The sequence below is a fragment of the Gekko japonicus genome, unplaced genomic scaffold, assembly GCF_001447785.1.
Source record: "Gekko japonicus isolate JY-2015 unplaced genomic scaffold, Gekko_japonicus_V1.1 scaffold149, whole genome shotgun sequence".
Classification (NCBI taxonomy): domain Eukaryota; kingdom Metazoa; phylum Chordata; class Lepidosauria; order Squamata; family Gekkonidae; genus Gekko; species Gekko japonicus.
Genome location: NW_015172556.1, coordinates 216,219 through 236,017, shown reverse-complemented (window position 1 = coordinate 236,017; position 19,799 = coordinate 216,219). Strand labels below are relative to the sequence as shown.

General features: G+C 41.6%; 1 protein-coding gene across 1 annotated transcript in view; it reads right to left on the bottom strand.

Annotated features, from left to right (window-relative positions):
- SUSD3 (sushi domain containing 3) overlaps positions 1–19,799 on the bottom strand; it is a 63,314-nt gene that overhangs the window by 30,372 nt on the left and 13,143 nt on the right. The gene's annotated exons all lie outside the window — the stretch shown is intronic.

Below are 19,799 nucleotides of genomic sequence, written 5' to 3'. Positions count from 1 at the left end.
TAAATAAAAAATATTTTAATGGACTCCGATCATATGGTTACAGTTTCCCAGATATACAGTAATTAGAAAGAATATTCAAATGTTCACCTCATGTCAGTCAGGCCCCACTGAGTTTTCAGAGGTTTGGCAGCATAGGTCATTTCAGGACCAACTCCATAGTTTAAGGAAGAACCCTCCATCACAGGTGAGGTTGTACCAGAGAGGGCAGTGCCAGCAAGTGATCTGATTTATGATGAGAAGCAATTCAGATACTCTGACTTAGGTAGACAATACAAAGGCAGGGGGAAGTAAAGGGCAACCAACAGGCTGGGCAGAACAGAGGGATACTACAACGTACACTAAAGTTCCTAGAATAGGAACAGTTCTACAACAAGAAGCTACACTAAAGTTCCTAGAATTTAGGAGCAGTTCCATGACAAGAAGGCTTAATCTACACAAACAGCCAAATTAAATGGAAATAAGGTAGAAGCATGCTGAGACTATGGCTAGAATGATGGCCTGGATTTTTGACACTTGACCCATCTAACACAAATTACATCTTTCTGGACCATTTACTTCATCTCCTTGACACATCCCTTACCTGATCTCCTTGAAGTCTGTTTTTACTGAGAAAGTAAATATATATCTGTACCAGACTGCAAGTGAAATGTTCTCATATATATATATATATATATATGGCAGAGAATTTTTTTGCATGGAAGAACATTCAACCACATAAGCCTGAAGTCTGGAGAACTAACACTCTAGGGATGCATTCAGACAGGCACTGTTGCCCTGCCTCTAATTGAGCCAGTTTATTTTGTGCCAGAGAATCATGATCAGACTCACCCCTTTTAGCGTGCTTCAAACCGCTTCTAGTGGCCCTGGAGTGATCAGCTGGCAGCAGGCGTGGAGTCAGCCCGTCGGCCAGTTTTTCAAAAAGTTGGTCCTCGGCGCATACCCACAAGCACAGATGAGCCTGCTGGGATATGTAGTTCATGGGGCTGTCAGCCATTTTTTTTACAAGTTTGCCCTCTGAGCAATCGCACAAATGCTTGCTAAGAATGCTGGGATACGGAGTTCACTGCTGTCCTCCCTCTAATCTTTTCAATTTACACCTTCCCCAAAGAACAGAAAAAAGCTGAAGAACTGAGGTGTCTTTCTTTTAAGGTTTTTTAAAAGAAAACAAAGTTTTGAGCAGACCCTGCAGAGGTGGGGAAGAGAAGTGCGAATAAGCAGTTGTGCGCACATCACTAACTACTTTTTTTTAATGGCAGACGGAAAACAAGGGACCAGTCAGACCTGCCTGATGGCTTGGGTGCGCAAGAGTGCAATCAGAAAGCAGGAAATCTGTTTTGGAACCAGCTCAGACCAACAAGACTGGACTTTCTCAGGTATCAAAGAAACATGCAGCAAGGAGGGGGGAAGGGGACTCGAACAACTGGGAATCGACAGACAGATGTTGCTGTCTGATCGTTCACTTTAAGTCCATAAGAGAACAGCAAGGGCAATGGATCAAACTGCCTGTATGAATGCAGCCTAGGGACAGTTTTACATCCCACCAAGAAAGAGCCTTTTTTTCTGACATTCTTTTGTTTTGGTAATTAATTGCTCTGATCTGATAACTAGCTAATTTCTTTAGTTAATGACTTCAGACATTCTCTTTGCACCAGTTAATAACTTCCCATAATGCAAAAGTTCACTCCCCAAAAAGCCAACCTCTGAAAGTTGTGTTTTAAAAAATTGAATATACCACATTGCATTGCTGTGATTAGTCAAACAGCAACGTAATACTGTGAAAACACTGCTCATGAGGTGTCATGTTTGATTTTTTTTTTATGTTGTCAGTTATCTCTGACAGTATTTACAGAGTAATCAAAAAGTCTTCTGCTCATCAGCTGATACTTCTTGGCCCATGTAATTCTTAACATTCCCTTACCTTGAACCCCTTCCAAGAGTGTTTAAGACGAGTCAGCTGATAAGCCCCTTAAGCTGTGTCTATTTCTCTTGGTGCACCATTCTGGCCCTAATAATAATATATCACTGCCTTTTTTACCTGTGAAAAAGATTTCAAATATCTTCACCAACCTGCCTAGTGATGGATATATTTTCAAAAGATGCTGTACCAGAGTTCAAAGGAGCATCTCAAGATCCAGATGTTTGTCTGAAATGTGTTCTAGGAATTCAGCTACCTGACCTAGAAACTAAGCTAAAAATCTTCCTAGATCAAATCTAGCATTCCTTGCCTGGAGCTATATCAGAAATGCTCCATCAGCAAATCGCTTGAATTGAGATATTGGGGGAGACTACACCGGTGATCTGTGATGGATTTCTTTTTTTTTAAAGAAAAAATAACTGCATCAAATTTTTTTAGAGGCAATCCATCACAGTTATTCCAAGCACTGGCAGTGGTGGGGTAATGCTTAACCTACCCCCCTGCACCATATTCCCAAACAACATTGTGTTCCCTAGCTTGGGGGGCATTTTGATCAGGAAACCAGCATAGGGTAGAAAGGGCAAATACCCTGTCTTTCCCCTGCTCCCCGACTCTGACTATGGCTCAGTCAAATAAAATGTTGGGAGAACAGCCCCACATAACAATTGTTTGGCTTTTTATTTATGTTAGTTGGGCAATGAAGAAATTATAGACAAAACTGCCAAATTCATGGAACAAGTTTGCTCATGAAAGCTTATAATTCATTGTGTGCTTCTTACTTTTAATGGATCATATATTAGTATTCTTAGTCCGAAAACTAGTTTGCTTCAGGCAATAATGTTTGTCACTAAAAAATTAAAAATGGAATTGACATAGCATAAGTTTACCCGTTCTTACTGCATTCTTCTAGTGTGTCCTTGCCTACAGATAAGGTTGCTTTCAGACACACTAATTTCACATGACAAACCAATAAAATGCCAGAATGACACAATGAAATGTTATAATTTCATTTACACAAGCCAAGAGAGGAAGATGGGTAGGCATAAGCAGAGTTCAGTATTAGCCACAGACATTCCAAAAGCTAGAATAGGAGCAAATGAATTTTACAAGGAAAAACTGGAATCTACAAGAAATGGGATCATACAAAATTCTTGCTCCATGCTGTATACGATTTCACTTTTATATTTTACTGATAAGATTCTGTGCACTATTCCCACCTACGATTGGGAATTATGTTCCTGACTGAGACCTCCCACACCACATCTGTCAACAGTCCACGTATCTGGCATGTGGACTTTGTAATGTACAAATCGGCCTTAAAGACCTAGCTGCTGAAACTGGAGGTGAAGCCCCTAGGATGACAAGCTGTTCTTTGGGGATCTATTGCCTAGTTTTAGAAGTCTACTTGCCCCCCACAGTTGCTTTGCATATGTATTTACAAATAAAGCAAATATTACGAAATAATTCTTCAGAGCTCTCCCATCCAAAAGGAATGAAGCTTCTCAGGACTGCTCCAGAAGTGAGGAGTATATAACAATATGAAGCCACCCTGTAATGAAGCAGACCATCTAATCCTGCATTGTACACTCTGGCTGGTAGTGGCAGCACTCCAAGATCAGACAAAGACTTTTCCCAGCACCTGCTACCTTTTACCCGGCAATGCCAGGGACTGAGCCTGGAACACTGTACAGAAAACATGGGTGTACTACCATCGCACTGCATCCCCTCCCGCAATATGTCATCCCAATGAAACCCTGATGTTTGAAGTTCAACACTATATTCCATCACAGTAACTTTGAGTTGCTACATTTGTCAGCTGCTTGTGACAGTGCTGAAAGTAGCCACTTCTGTGCCTGATTTTTCCCCACTTCCCTGGATCCAGGCACCACACAAACTACCTTCTGGGGTATTTTGAGCTGTATATATAAAAGCCAAAGAAGTTCAGTGAATAAACTAGGAGAGAGAAGCTTATAAAACAGGAGCTGCTGTTTAGTCGATTCTGGAAGTTGTCACTGATCTGATAGACGGATTCTGCCGCTTGCTGTTCTACAGTGGGGCATATTGAAATAGTTGGCTACTGCTGTTCAGTAAGCTATAGTTTACTAGAATCTCCTGTCTCTGTCTCTGTCTCTGATATTCTCCCCTCCCTCAAGCAGTTGCAGTGGTGTCATTCAGCCTAGCCTACTGACCTCTCTCCCAGTGCCGTCCTCCTAAGCAGCACTAAACCCTTCTTAAGCATGTTGCCCTTTAGAAGGTATAGTTCTCCTTAGGTCAGCCTGGAAGACTTTTGCTTTATGTATCACCTTGATAACATGCCTGATTCTTCCCAGCTGAAAATCAAATGTAATTTTAATAACTATACCTCCAATTTGAGAGGTCATAAGTACGTCATAAGTACATTAGTCTGTAACAGTCTGTATGCACACAACATGGTTCAGTAGCTCCAAAAGTCCCTTCCCTCTAAAAAGAGTAGCCATAATGATATCGCCATATTAGAAAGCATTGTATAAGCAGAGCTCTTCAACTGCTACTTGCCCTCTGCAAGTATTTTGCCTCCATCAGCCTCTTCAACAGCCTGTAGCAGTCACAGCATCTATGCTAATACAAGAAGTGGGGCTAATAAAGGAGTTTTACAACCTGTAAACAGTGAATTCCATGTTAGTCTGCTGCAGCCAAAATAGCAACAAGTTTGGCGGCTTCTTACAGACAAATGCCTTTATTGAGAGAGAAATTTTCATTCACCAGATCACACTTTGTCACAAGCATGAAGTGTCACTTTTAGAGGCAAATATCGTAAGTAAAAATGGTACAAAGATAGCTCAGATCCTCCAGTTTTCCATCATATAGATTTCTTGTGTGATAGGTGAAAAACAAAAGACAGTTAAGAAAGAAAACAGGACATTAAGAGTAGATGTGGCCACTCCCAATAGCTGATGAGCTGGAAAAGTGAAATTAATCTGAATAATCTACATAAGCCTCGTATGAAGGGCGATTGCTTTCTCTAGTGAACTGAGCATCCCCAAGTCCCAACTGACTCCTGGTCTGATAGCATCAAGGCTGTCTCTGGATTCCAACTCAGCAGCTTCTCAGTGGAGTATTGCTTTGGAAACCTTCTGCTGAAGTATTGGAACCTTTAAGTCTATTAGTGGACACCTGGGGAAGCTGAAATGCGCCCACACTGATCTGGAGTGTTTTCATGTTTAATGTCCATTTATTTTCCTGCACAGAGAATGCTCAGTTCAGCCAATGTAAATGACAGGAAGCAGGGCTTTTTTGTAGAAAAAGCCCAGCAGGAACTCATTAGCATAATAGGCCACACCCAACAGCAGAAACTCATTAGCATATTAGGCCCCACCCTGACAGCACAGCTCATTAGCATATTAGGCCACAACCCCATGTTACCAGAAGTGTGGTCATCCAGCCACACCCACCTTTTGCTTCTTATTCTCTTTACCTTGTTTGTTGTCAAGACCCAGGGCTTTTTTTGTAGGAGGAACTCCTTTGCATGTTAGGCCACACACCCCTAATGTAGCTAATTCTAACGAGTTTCTGCTTTTGGGTGTCATTCCTGCCCCAAAATAGCCCTGACAGGAAGGTATTACTGGCACATAACAGCATGTGTGAAGAAATGCATTTTTTCTTTGGAGGTCTGAAATAAGCAAAACCTTCACCCTGAGTTTTAAAACCTTTTTTTCCTCTCTGGGCAGAGAACAGGTAGGAAGGGATGAAGTCAGTTCAATTGCTTTCCAGACTTACCTCAGTCCACCTTCATACAAATGCTAATAGGTCTAGCTACAGACAATTAGATGGGCCAGCCCCTCCTCCAAGCAGGTAACAGAGATTTGGAGGAATTAAATACGAGAAGGATTTCAGGAAGGAAAATTCTAGAGACTTCAGGAAAGCTTCCTTGACCTGGCCTGACCGGATCAGTGGGTGGGGAAAAGAGAGGTGGGCAAGGAGGAAGCTCTCTTTTGTGCTGAGTCCATCAGAGCAGACAGAACTCTTAACTGAGGTCTGGAAGAGGCAGCCATTAACCACGTGTGGGCCTGAAGAGCTGGAGGAATCTGCAAGGTAATGGTACTCTGTAGAGATCCATAACATCCTAAGCTAAGGAGCCTGTCCTATATTTTAACATATTATAGGGCATGTATAGAGAGAGGGACAAAGGAATTCTGTTTTACCCATTTCTTTTTAATCCCTTGCTTAGTCTGGTGGTGTGCTAAAAGTATGCTTGTGAACATTTTCTCTTTAATAAATACTTTATAACTTTTGATGCTGGTACTGGTTCTCTGTACCACATAGACTTTCAGCATCTTGGACATGCTATTTTAAAAGGAGCACCGGGGAAAGGCAGTCAGTTGGCAAGTGGCTATTCCTCCAGGGGCGCACAAGGCAGTAAACAGTCCCCATGGTGACCAGACGCTGGGCAGTGGGAGACCCAGAGGCAAGGCCTAGGAACATGGAAGGGAAGCTGGGAGTTCTGATGCTCCCAGTGGGCTATTCCTTACAAATGGGGAAAGGAGTCTGCAAGCTGCTCTGAGACTCCGAGTGAAGGGCGGGGTATAAATCCAATGTCTTATTCTTTTCTTCTTCTTTGGCCTTTCTACAACCTTAGGAATTCCACAGTGTGAGGTCCCCCAGGAAATTCCAATTCTTTAGCCAGTTTCCTCCTGAAAGCTCTGAGATAGGTATAGGCAGGGCTCTTTTTGTAGCAGGAACTCCTTTGCATATTAGGCGACACACCCCTAATGTAGCCAATCCTCCAAGAGCTTATAGTAGCCCCTGTAAGAAGAGCTCTGTAAGCTCTTGGAGGATTAAAGCTCCCTCCTGCTTCCTCCTCTGGGGCTGCTGCTGCATTGCCTAGCCTCTCGTCCCTCATTTGGAGAGGGAGTCCCATGACCTCTCTGTCTCTCTCTGTCTCTCTCTCTCTCTCTCTCTCTCTCTCTCTCTCTCTCTCTCTCACACACACACACACACACACACACACACATGTTAGAAAAGGAAGGGGGGCAGAAAAGAGATACATCTGGAATAATAGGAATTAAGGGGAAATTATTTTGGCTTATTCTGAAAAGGGTGTGGGGGGTTTTTTGGCAAAAATTAGGTTTCTCTTTGCCTATCTGGGATTTTCTTTAAAAAAGACCCTGTTGAGGAATTACAACACTTCGATTGGATTCCATGGAAGTAGGTGGCTAAGTATTTAAAAATACATTTATAGTTGCATTTATTCCAGTTCAACACGTGGTCCTCCTCTCTCCCCTCCCACCTCACTGGCTGTCTTTCTTCAAATTAACCCCCCTCCCCGCTTTTTAAACTTTTTATTATCATCACTAGTAGTCAGTGGATTTTGTCCAGTCTGAAAGCAACCCATCATTTCACTTGGAGCAATGCCCTTTTCAGTTCTAACAAATGAAAAAAAACAAAGAAAGAAGCCTAACATCACAGCTTGCAATCTTTATTAGTGGAAGGGATCAAGAGTCCAGTAGCACCTTAATGGATAACAAAATTTGTGGCTGCTCACTTTTTCAGATACAGCTAGAATGTGAGTCCATTTAGCCTTATATCTTAGAGAGTGAAGTGATTTTAGATGGCAAATAACAATAGAAGCCATTGGTAATGAGAGAAAAAAGCTAGGTCTCAATTCAGCCCAGGAGGATGCATTGAGCTTCATTATCAGTTGCAATTCATCTGTCTCTCTTCCTAATCTTCCTTTGAGATTCCTTTGTAAGAGAACTACTACTCTTAGGTCAGCAACTGAATGCCTTGGAAGGTTAAAATGTCCCCCCACTGGTTTTTGAATGTTGTGGTTTCTTATAGCAGTAGAAAGAGTAAGAGTCCAGTAGCAAAATTTGTGGTAAGGTATGGGCTTTCATCACAGCTCACTTCTTCAGACTTATGCCCATTTATTCATTGCATCCTCATGAAGTGAATCCTCCTGGACCAAACTGAGGCCTAGGTTTCATGTCTCAGTACCAGTGATGATATCTCCATGCCTACTACCCTTCTGCATATCACCCCTAATCCAATCAAGCCTATTGCCATTCAGCATCTGAAATCATCTTTATAAAGTTATTGGTACCTCAAGTTGCATTTTATGGCACACATGGTCTGGCCTGGCAAAGTGACATTTAGATGGCAAATAACAATAGTAACAAATGAGTTCAACACCTCTGAGTTAAAGCTTGATTAAAGATATCCAAACCCCGAAGCCTTCAATCACTTTCTGCACGTGAGGAGGCGGGAGAGGAGTGAGGCGAGTACATGAGTAAAACAACATTTTGTGTCTGTGCCTCTGTCTGTCATGATGTCTGAAAGTATCTTTTGAGTGGACATGGTGACATGGTTGGCAGTGGGCTTTGTTGCAAGATTAGCTGGCTCCCAGGATTAATTACCATAAGGAGAGTACATGTCCAGTGCAGGAGCTCTTGTGGAATTCTTTATCAGTGAATTATTTGTTGGCAGAGTGTAGATATGCAGTAAAGTGGAGCACAAGCTATTTAAAGAGTAAAATCGGTTTAACAAACTTTATAAGAAAGAAGAGAGAGAGAAAGAAGTCTAACTGTCTAACTAGCTAGGAAGAGGCCAGTAATGAACTGTTCTCAGCAAGAGCAGGGAAAACCCTAATGAGGAAAACCCTAACGCCAATTAGGAGACAGAAAGGAGACTATTTGAAAATAGTAGGAAGTCCCTAATCTGACTTTACTAATTAGTTGTACCCTTTGCTGCCCCCTGCAGGATGTTCTTGCCATTTTCTTTATCTATGCACGATAGACCTTGCACATTCCAACATTATTAGCCAACTATTCCCACCTCACTGAGTTCTGATGATATTTGCATCATTAACACAGTAAAATATATTAATGCTCCATTAATGCAGTCATTCTTCAGCTATTTTCAACCCACTAGAAAGCATCTGTTTATGAAGACTCCATGAATTCTGATTCAAACAGAGACTGCTCTTTTTCAGGCAGCCTTCAGCTGTGTCTTCACCATCCATGCATCCTACCCTGCTTGATAGTGGATAGGTTTTAACAGGAATAGATTTTTAATTGTTTTGTATTTTAAAGTTTATTTATTGTATTTTATATGACATTAGCCACCCTGTTCATGGGAGAGGGAGAGGGATATAAATCTGATAAACAGAATTTATTGCTGGGTCTCTCTTTTAGTCAAACTATGTGTAATCTTCATAAATAGATTATTTGTTGTATGTTTCTGAGGAGAGGATTTGGTCTAACTGCTACATTTACTTATTTCCATAAAAGCCAGCTTTGTTTAAATAAATTGTAGATTTCATTCATTGATCTGACAAAGACCTTGAGCCTTTTTTAATGACCTACTTCATGAAAAACTTTGACAAAACAACACAGTTGCCAACACCACTAAGAAACGGACCCAAGGGTGTAACACAGCTTAGGACAGCACCGACAGTCAAGGGGGTTGCCTTCTCTGAGTTGGGAAATACCTGGAGATTTTGGGGACGGAGCCTGAGGAGGGTGGGGTTTGGGGAGGGGAGGAACCTCAAAGGAATATAATGCCATAGAGTACACCTTCCAAAGTAGTGATTTTCTGCAGGGGAACTAATCTTTGTTGCCTGGAGATCAGTTGTAATCCCAGGGGATCTCCAGCTACCACCTGGAGGTTGGCAACCCAAAGTCAGATGATTTCTGTCATTCCACAGTAAAGAACATAAAGAAGTAAAGTATTTATTGAATCACTTGACTTCAGTGTTTAAAAATGGAAAGTCAAAGGAAGATGGCCTTTAAAAGCCTAGTTTATAAGGTTTCGAGTGCCTTGCTTCCTTTCGATGGTCCTAATAATGGGTTGTGGCGTGACATATCCTGTAGCTAAGATATTTATATACCCTGAGGAACAGCACAACCCCTTGAGAATCAGTTTGGACTCTCACAAAGTGCACAAAAGTTTGCACTGAAGATTCCAAGCAACATCCCGGCAGCAATGCTCAGCCACCCTGATAAGACAGAGAGAACAACTATGAAGCTGAATTAGATCAACAAACCGTTCAGCACTGACTGTGCCCTACTGCTGGAAGTAAGAATGACAGAGATTGCCATCCTCTTCTACTTGTGCCACTGTCTGGTAGCCAAAGGAATAGTGTTCCCGCTGCTAGTTTTTAAATCAAGGAGAGTCTCTATCCCACTGTTTCCTCCCCCACAAAAAAAATCCCTCACCTGTGGCTAAGCTTCCTGGTAAAGGGGGGGGAGGGGAACATTACATATGCACCCTTTTTGCAAGTGATAATTTCTATTGCCTAAAATATCAGGGCACTTTCTCCTTTCCACGTTGTTTGTTTTTGGGACTCAGCATCCCTGCACGAGCCCTGATACAGCACAGGGCAGCTGCCAACAGCCACCAGTGTGGCACTGAGATCAGTACACCCAGTGCTTTGAATTGCTACTTCTGCACTACAACTCTTAAGATCACGTGGGCCAGTCTAGCAGATCCATTTACAAACTATCTGCTGAGGCCTTAATCTATAGGCAGACTATGACAAAGTGACTCTGGTTTAATTAGGCTTTCCACAACCTAATATTTCATGACTTTTTTTAGATATAATCATTTAAACTTTTATTAATTTAAGATTCAATCCTCTCCCCTCCCTCCTCTTCTCATCCACAGGGAGAATGGAAGTGCTCCTGGGTTTTGGAAGCCTTGAATTAAGCTTTAGCTTGCCATGACATCTAGAATAAGATTCAATTTAATAGTAACAGTGCACAGAGAAGCAAACATAACCTGCTGGAGGCTTCCGATTTTTTTCCAGACCTGAAAAACTTCTTCAGTTGACATGTTCCTTACCTGAGACAGATCTTGGGGAACTTTTAGTTTTATATCTAGATTTTGCCCTTCACCATAATTATGATTGAGCAGCAAGTATACAAAGAGGAGCTGTTTTGTGCAAACTTTCATGTCCTTCTGACGTTTGTGAAAGAGTTACAAAAGAGTTCAATTGTTAGTATGATCCCTTATTAGCAAACATCACCCATGAACATTTGATAAGCTCTTCCCTCACTAAATATGGAGTTTACCCTTAGAAACTTCACCACAGAGCCAAAGCCAATCAGCTTCATACCACTATGATGTCTTCTCATCTGCTACATTATCCCTAATTGGCTTGTATTATTCAAGACAGAATTAAGCAGATAATTTTTTTTTGTCAAAGACAGGATGCCAATTCAGACTTGGAAAATTCATGGAGATTTGGGGGCACTGTCTGGGAAGTTTTCACCCTCTGAAGCCCCATTTTCTCCAGGGAAACTGATCTTCATAGCTTTGATATCAGTTGTAATTCTGAGATAACTCCGGGCCCCATCTGGGGGTTGGTACTCCTCTGCTGATAAAGGTTCTGCACGGTTCATTGATCTAGGTATGCAGATGGTACCACTCCAATGGCGGAAAGTGAAGAGGACTTAAAGAGCCTCTTGCTCAGAGAGAAAGAGGAGAGTGCAAAAGTGGGCTTGAAGCTCAACATCAAAAAAATGAAGATCATGGCATCTGGCCCCATCACTCCTTGGCAAATAGAAGGGGAAGTCATGGAAGCAGTGACAGACTTCACGTTTCTGGGATCCAAGATCACTGCAGACGGTGACTGCAGCCATGAAATTAAAAGACGCCTGCTCCTTGGGAGGAAAGCGATGGCGAACCTAAACAGCATGATAAAAAGTAGAGACATCACCCTGCCAACAAAAGTCCGCATGGTCAAAGCAATGGTATTCCCAGTAGTCATGTATGGCTGTGAGAGTTGGACCATAAGGAAGGCCGAGCACCGAAGAATAGATGCTTTCGAATTATGGTGCTGGAGGAGACTCTTGAGAGTCCCCTGGGACTGCAAGGAGATCAAATCAGTCAATCCTAAAAGAAATCAACCCTGACTGTTCCCTGGAAGGCCAGATACGGAAGCTGAAGCTCAAATACTTTGGCCACCAAATGAGAAGGGAGCACTCACTGGAGAAGACCCTGATGCTGAGAAGGATTGAAGGTAACAGAAGAAGGGGATGGCAGAGGATGAGATGGTTAGACAGTGTTATCGATGCATCCAACATGAAATTAAGCAAACTCCGGAGCCCAACAGAAGACAGGAGGGCCTGGCATGATGTGGTCCATGGGGTCGCGAAGAACTCTTGAGTGTGCGACTGAACCACAACAAACCCTCTGCTGAAGCTGCAGCAGAGGAACAAAACGATGGTTTTGACTACTTGTGAACAGCTTTAAGAAAAGGTAGGTTTAAAGGTCAGAGGGTTCCTCTCCACCGAACTGTTACTTTTGAGGTGAGAAGTGAACAAGGAGAACATTTGGCTTAGTCCTAATCATTATTCTCTTCCAGTTCTCATGAATAACTTCTCATTTGTTAAATGTGTGCAGCCAACCATGGCGCACCAGCATACAGTGCCAAATAGTATGTAGGGCCCATTACTCAGACTAAAGTCATATTTTCTAATGGAATCAGAGATGAAGAGAAAAGTTAACTTCCCCTTCCCCGGAGTAAAGTTTATGTATTATCTGAGGATAATATTTAAATCATGAGCAGACATTTCCAACAATCATAGAAGAGCTTCGTAAAAAGTGTCACAGCACTCAAAGGCAAAAATAATAATAATAATAACTTGCACGGCATCTGTAATTCTCTCATAAAAATTCTAATGTTATCCTCCATCTGAACATCTTGCTGATATATGAATCAAGCCTCAAAAGGGAAACAAAGTTTTTTACAGCAAATCTATCAATAGTGTTGGGTCCCAGTGCCTGAAATATCCTTCACAAGGCTCATATCATTAAATAAGTTTTCCACTTATGTAAAAAGGAGAATGGGAATCATGTATACCATAAAATTAAACAGCCCTTTTGTTATCTGTACAATGTGTTATTTATTCCCACAGGGAGTTACTGGCTAGCAAACATCCAAGAAATAAACTTGGGTGGAGCATGACTCCCCCTCCCCCAAATGCTCCTTGAAATGCTATTCCTGGGAGATGGGGAACCCACCCCAGGGACAACATGTGGAGGCTTGGTGGTCTTCAGTAAGAGCATGGTATCAGTTAAAATCACCCCCCCCTTCCCATCCAACCCTTAAAAGTTTCAGTTAGGAGATTAGACATGTGGTTATTTTTTTCCCACAGAAATCAATAGAACTTTGAAGCATTGTAACTTTGGCTCCCATTGCTTACTTTCTGTTCAAACTACTGACTCCTAGATTTACAGACTGACACAACATGCAACAATAGTAGGTACCTATTTCAGTCAGCAAAATACCCCCCCCCCCATCTGTTTTCTATCCATTGGTGAAAATTTGTCATGTATTCTTTTGCTACTTGTGGGAGTCATCCCCAGCCACCAGAGTATACTTTTTATTTATTTATTTCATTTGTTAAATTTGTATCCCGCCCTCCCCACCGTGGTGGGAGAACCATATCAAATGACACCGCAGAGCAAACACTAGCTGCTTCTCTAGTGGCCCAATCTTAAGAGTGAATGCAAATGAAGCAGAAAGACAGAGGATGCAGTCACGCACACTAAACAATCCACTTTCAATGCAGTTTCCAACTGGATTTTGCCAGCTCACACAATAAAATCCAGTTGGAAAGTGTACTGAAAGTGGATTGAAATTGGATTATTTAGAGTGTGTGACCACAGCCAGAGATCTGCGCGCCTCCTTCTAATTTTTCTGCTGTGAAGTGGTACTTTCAGGTTTAGTTCGCAATAATCCCCAAATAAATTTACCTAGATGCATATAGACTAGTTCTAAGACTCTCTAACAAATATATTCTTAAATTTGGGGGTGGTAGGGGTGCAAGCCATTGATACATGACAATACTAATATTGTAGGAAGAAATGTTCAGGATCCAGTTCAAAGTCAGTCCCTCTCAGATTACCTGCTGTGGGGAGAAGGTCTTTCAGGTTGGGTCAAGATTCACAGGCAGGTTCAAAGATTTGCTTCTGTATGCTAGATTAAATTGCAATGTATAACTCAGTTATGAAGGGGGTTAAAGAGTCATATAGATATGATGAAGGCATTGTAGTCACTTCTCTCCTGGCCAGCTTTTAAAAAACCGTTAAGCCACTTTGAATTTGATATGGAGAACCTGCATGCCAACTCCACTCCAGCCCACTCCCTATGGCCATAATGAGCACATGAAACAATTTTTCACCACTCACTTCAGAACTGTCAAGGCAGGGAACACTGGAGATTTGAATGGAGCAGTTTGCCCATTTTCCATTCCTTCTTCAAGCACAGATTGCCATCATAAATTATCCAGCCTTTCAGAACCAAAGCATAGCTTATTCATATAATCCACTGAATATGCACAGCTGGTTTGGTCTAGAAGAGATTTGATCAAAAAATTCTATTTTCTCCCTGGTTTGGCATGGTAGCAAAACACCTGCCATATTCATCAATTTGCTTTGTCCTGCAATAAGCCATATTTTGTTGTCAGTGAACCCCACAGCACTCTGCTTTAAATTAAATCTCCCCCAAAGGAAAGTGACATGCGAGAGAGAAAGACAGTAAATTAGACAAGCAACCTACACATACCATGTGCATGTTCTGTCTGTATGCATCATTTATATTAAATGGATGCGATTTTCAATCCTTTCATTAGAAAGGGGGAATCTGATAATCAGAGGCTACAGATTTAAGGCATGTAAGCAAAGGGTGGGAGTGAGCACAGAGAGTAAGATGAAGGGAAAGATCTGATGACGAAAAATAAAATAGGAAAGTCACACACTTGCTACAAACAATTGGATTAATATATCATTAGAGAGCTCCAGAGACACTAGCACATTCGCTCCTGGAAGGGGACCCAGATTTGAATTAAATTCAAGTATTGTGCTTTTGAAACTGTAACTCTATAAGCCTAATACTTTGCCTTTAAACAGGGAACATGGCTCTAAAGTTATTTTTTTTAAGTTCAGAAAATCATACCTGTTGGGGGAAAAAATCACAAATCCACTATTGCAAAAAAGGTCCCCAAACATGCAGAGACAGTGTTCAGCATAGCAGAAACATGTGCAGAAATAACAAAAGAAAGTTTCACACTTTCCTATAGTAGTGAAAGGTGCTACACTGGAGCTCCATTTACCCTGACTATGGAGAATCAGGGGAAGATGGCAGGGTCCACACTTGTTTATTACTATATTAAGCTTGTTTATTACTGTAATGAAAAGAAAGGCAAAGCGAAATGTTACAGATTAATGCTAATAGATCTACTACTCCTTTAATTTATTATAGCAAAGCAGAAACAGCTCCTGACCTTTTAGTGCAGCAGCTAGAATGTCTGCCTAAGACACCAGAGAGACAAACTAGAATCACATTTTATTACCTGTTCAATACAAATTCAAAAGGCATGTTTAACTTCCATGGCTAATTTCTTCTTTTAAAAAAATCCACAGGAGGGTGAATTTATGGTCATTCTTCTTCAGGCATTTCTTCACCCAGTCAAAATTCAAGCTGTTTTTATTCTGAGGAAAGTCCAGGTTTTTCAGCTGCAAATTCTTGCGGTCCCTTGTTCACTTGCTTGTCACTGAGGTTTGCCTCCAGTGTCAGTGAAGTGACGACCTGGTCACAAGCCAAGCACCACAAGTGAAACGGTCAAGAATTGTCACTTTACCTCAGCACAGAGCTCTTCCACAATCTCTTTTTTCTGGCTTGTAAATTCCTGTTTCCTTGGGGGAAGGGGGTTGTTCTAAATGTGTTTGGATCCCTCTAGTGGTTGGTTTGATATTACACCGGTTTATGTCTGGCATAAAAACCTGCAGTTTAAATCTTCAGGGAGACCTACTTGACATAAACTGGTGTAATATTGAATCAATCACTAGGGGAAGCAAAACACATGCAGAATAGAACCCCCCACCAAAAAAACCAGGAACTTACAAGTGAGGAAAACAAGAATGCAGAAAAGGCCCCTCCCCATGCTTTTCAAGTCAAGCATTCAGTGTCAGATGGATCATTCAGCTGTGGTTCATACAAATGTGTAAGGACCGCAGTGCCTATCTACTGATTGATCCAATGTTGCCATTTAATTGTTCAGCTGACTGCTCATTATTTCAACATGCTCAAATATTGCCAATTATTCCATGCTGCTAAAAAGATGCCAGGTATTATTTTTTTTTAAAGAATTACAATTTAAAAACATTTAACTGTTCAGCTGACTGCTCATTATTCCATCATGCTCAAATATTGCCAATTACTCCATGCAGCTAAAAAGATACCAGTGAAGTTTTTAAAATTGTACTGTGATGTTTAGAGACGTAAAATTCTAGAGATTTTGAAGCCATGCAAAAATGTTCTTCACTGGAGTGGGGGAACTTATATATATCCAATACTAACATTCCTATCAAACCTAAATCTATCTTGCCACTTTAACAACTTAAAATGTGTACTATATAAATGAACATACAAAACCGTGTTAATTGACATGTTTATAGAATTTAGACGTATAAATTTTCTATGAGCAAAATTGCAAATTCACCCAAAGTTCAAATGAGAGAAAGCTGCAACCCGCTGCACTTTACACTATCTTATCATATTTTTTCTCATAATAGAAGAAAAATGTTTTACATGATCTTTGTTAGAGTTCCCCCAAATTTCCCAGTTTTTACAATGGAAAAGTTGAAAAAAGGTCCTCAGACTTTTTCATGCTATGCATTTTTAGTGAAGAACCCTTGTCTTAATAAAGTATGTTAGTCATTTCAAGTTATTTCCAGGGAGTTCTTTTGCAGTGTTCCCCAAAATTTCTCCGATGACCAAAATGACACAATTTTTCTGATGGAAAAATTGCATACAATTTGAGTGAGTGAAATGACATCTTAAAATGGATTTCACTCATTCCAAAAGAGAAAACAACATTTAATAGCAGTTTCTTCAGTCCTCCCCAATATTTCCCATTTTGCTAAACTGGAAAAATGGGGGGGGTGTCCTGGGGAAAAAACAGGTGCAAAAGGTGGTGGGGTTCTAGTTTTTCTCCTGGGCCTTCATATCTCTAGCGGTAACATGTGTTGGCATCAGGACTAGCAAGAATTGCTTAACTATAGGCCTCCCACAGTTGGAAGCAAATCCAGCAGTATAGAAAACCTTCTCCTACTGGTTTCTGCAGGAACTGGAGGCATCTTTAAACAGGAATACAAGCAGTTCTTCCCCCACCCCCACTGGGTAAATGGCAACTCTAGCTTTTGGGGAAGTTGATGGCAACGATTGATCTACCAGCACTGGATGGGATGGATTTGTCATTTGCAAATCAGGTAAAGGATTGTGGGATGCTCATGAACTTGGCCTTACTATTTGAAAAGCATGTTGGGGTACTTGCTAAGAACCCTTGCAAACTAGTTTACTTTTTCTCGATTTAGCTGATGGAGCCATGCTAATTCATGCCACTATAGCCTATAGGTTGAGCTACTGTAACATGCTCTATCTGAGGCTGCATTGGCAATTACTGAAAAACGTCAACTGTTGCAAGTACCCACCCCCTGATCTCCACCCTCACCACAGTGAGCAGCAGCGAGTGAAAGCCTGAGATGCCACAGTGTCACTTCTGGCACTCTAGGATTCTCATGTTTTGAATCCTAGAGCATCCCATGTCATGGTGACTGATGTAGTGATCAGCATGGTTTACTGGTACACAAACAAGACAAAGACTAACGGCCGGCTGGCCAACTATATACACCTCTGGGGACACACCCCTAGGTCCCGTTGGTGGGTTTAAATCTCCCGCCACGGTCCCATTGGTTCCCCCCAGTGGAGGGACTAGGAGCCTAGTCCCATTGTTCTTCCAGAGTCAAGCTCTGGGGTATTCGCTGGCCCCTGGTGGAGGTCAGCGGACACAACACATTTTCTTAATAAGCTACTTTATGTCACATTTATTCAATTCATTGATAGCCCAGATTTCTCTCCAGTGGAGACCCAGACTGGCTTACATTGTTCTCCTCTCCTCTGCTTTATCCGCACAACAAGCCTGTGAGGTAGGTTAGGCAGATAATGTGTCATTGGCCCAAAGTCACCCAGCAAGCTTCCATGACATGGTGGAGATTCAGAACCTGGATGGCCCAGATTCTAGTCTGACATTTTAACCATGCTGGCTTTCAATGTTTCAAGCAAAGATACAAACCAGCCCCCAAATAACTTGTTCCCTATCAGCTTCAAAGTACTGGTTCAGGAAAGAATCAGCGGCTTCTGGGACTTAGTCAATGAAACACAGAGCATTCCAGCTCACCATTTAAGAGCTGCCTCACAAGTCCTTCTCTCTTTACCCCACTTTCAGTGGTAAGGCATTAGGTAACCAGAAACAGGGCTTTTTTAGTAGTGGCTTCTTGCCCATGGAATGCCCTTCCCCTTGAGGTTGGTCTGGCACTTCTCTAGGTGCTGGCCAAAACATTTCTGTTTGGTCAATTCATTCATTCATTCATTTGATTTATAGCCCTCCCTCCCCTGTACAACGGGGCCCAGAGCGGGTAACAACATATTCGTAAAACAGTATCTATAAAATCAAACTATTAATACATTTCTCATAATAATACTAACAGCTAAAAAATGGCACAGGAAAGGGGAAATATGACCTGCCGTCCCTTATCCAGGGGGAGAGTAGACAGCCTGCAATCGGTCAGTATGAATAGCAGACACAAGACGGGGGAAAGGGTGGGGGAAGGACAAAGAGAGAGGCCAATCTAGAGTGGAAATGTGCTTAGAACAGTGTAACTCTGTTTAGGATTGCACCGTAAAGGGTTGATCTTTTAACACCATTTTTATATTTTTATAGTGCGCTCTTAGCATGCAAATGCTGGGTTTTAATTAACAACTTTTAATTTTTTATGTTTTTATTATGCTTTATTTTGTAAGTGACCTCGGGCAGGTTCCCCAGAGAGGTGGCATAATTTTTTTAAACTCTCTGAGTCTGATTTAGCAACAGAAACTAAAATCACAGGAATTCAAAATCCCTCAAAGGCTCCTTGTTTTCCAAATGCTCTAACAAAACAGAATGATCAACCTTGTCAAAGACCACAGATAGATCAAGAAGGATTAAAGGGCAAGACATCCGGTTTAAGCATTTCGCTGCTCGGATGCATCTCACTTCGCTCTGATGGGGATGCGCCGAGACCCAGCTGACAAGAGAGGTCCGAGTTTGTCCCATACCTTACCGGGGTCTCTGTGGGAGACCTCCAGCCTGGGGAGCTGAGGAGAGCTTCTTCCAAGGCAACGACCAAGGAATTGAGGCTCACCTTTTCCCCGAAAGGTCCCGTCGCCGCAGAGCCAGTATGGCGCCCAGAGATTACTGCCGGACAAGCGGACATGACCAAAACTTTTAAAAATGCTTCTAAAGATCTCCAAGGCTGCAAATTGTGAGTTAAGCAATGTTCAGGTGAAATAAAGCAACTACAAGAACCTTGGTAGTGATTAGAAGCGTCTATGTGAAAAGCAGAGGCTCTTGCCCCATTAATGGATTATAAACAAGAAGAATTATTGAAGGAGATGGACTGGGCTTACAGAATTTATCCAGATTTTGTAAAGAAAAACAAACTCACGGGAGAAATATGTTTGAAATTCATGAAGCGATCTACCAGAGACCTGGTGCTGAAATCTACACAGGGGAAATCCTTAAAAATCAAGAATGAGGAGATAAAAATCTTAAGGAATATTCCCTTTGAAGTTAGGAAGCGGAGGATACTTTATAGGGAATTCACTCTCGCGCTATTATCGTTATGTGTAACTTTTCAGATCATGAGCTACTCATTGCAAAATTCAGACTTAAACTGAAGAAAATTGGGAAAACCACTAGGCCATTCGGGTTTGACCTAGATCGCATCCCTGATAAATATACAGTAGAGGTGAAGAATAGATTCAAGGGTCTAGATTTGATAGAGTGCCTGAAGAACTATGAAT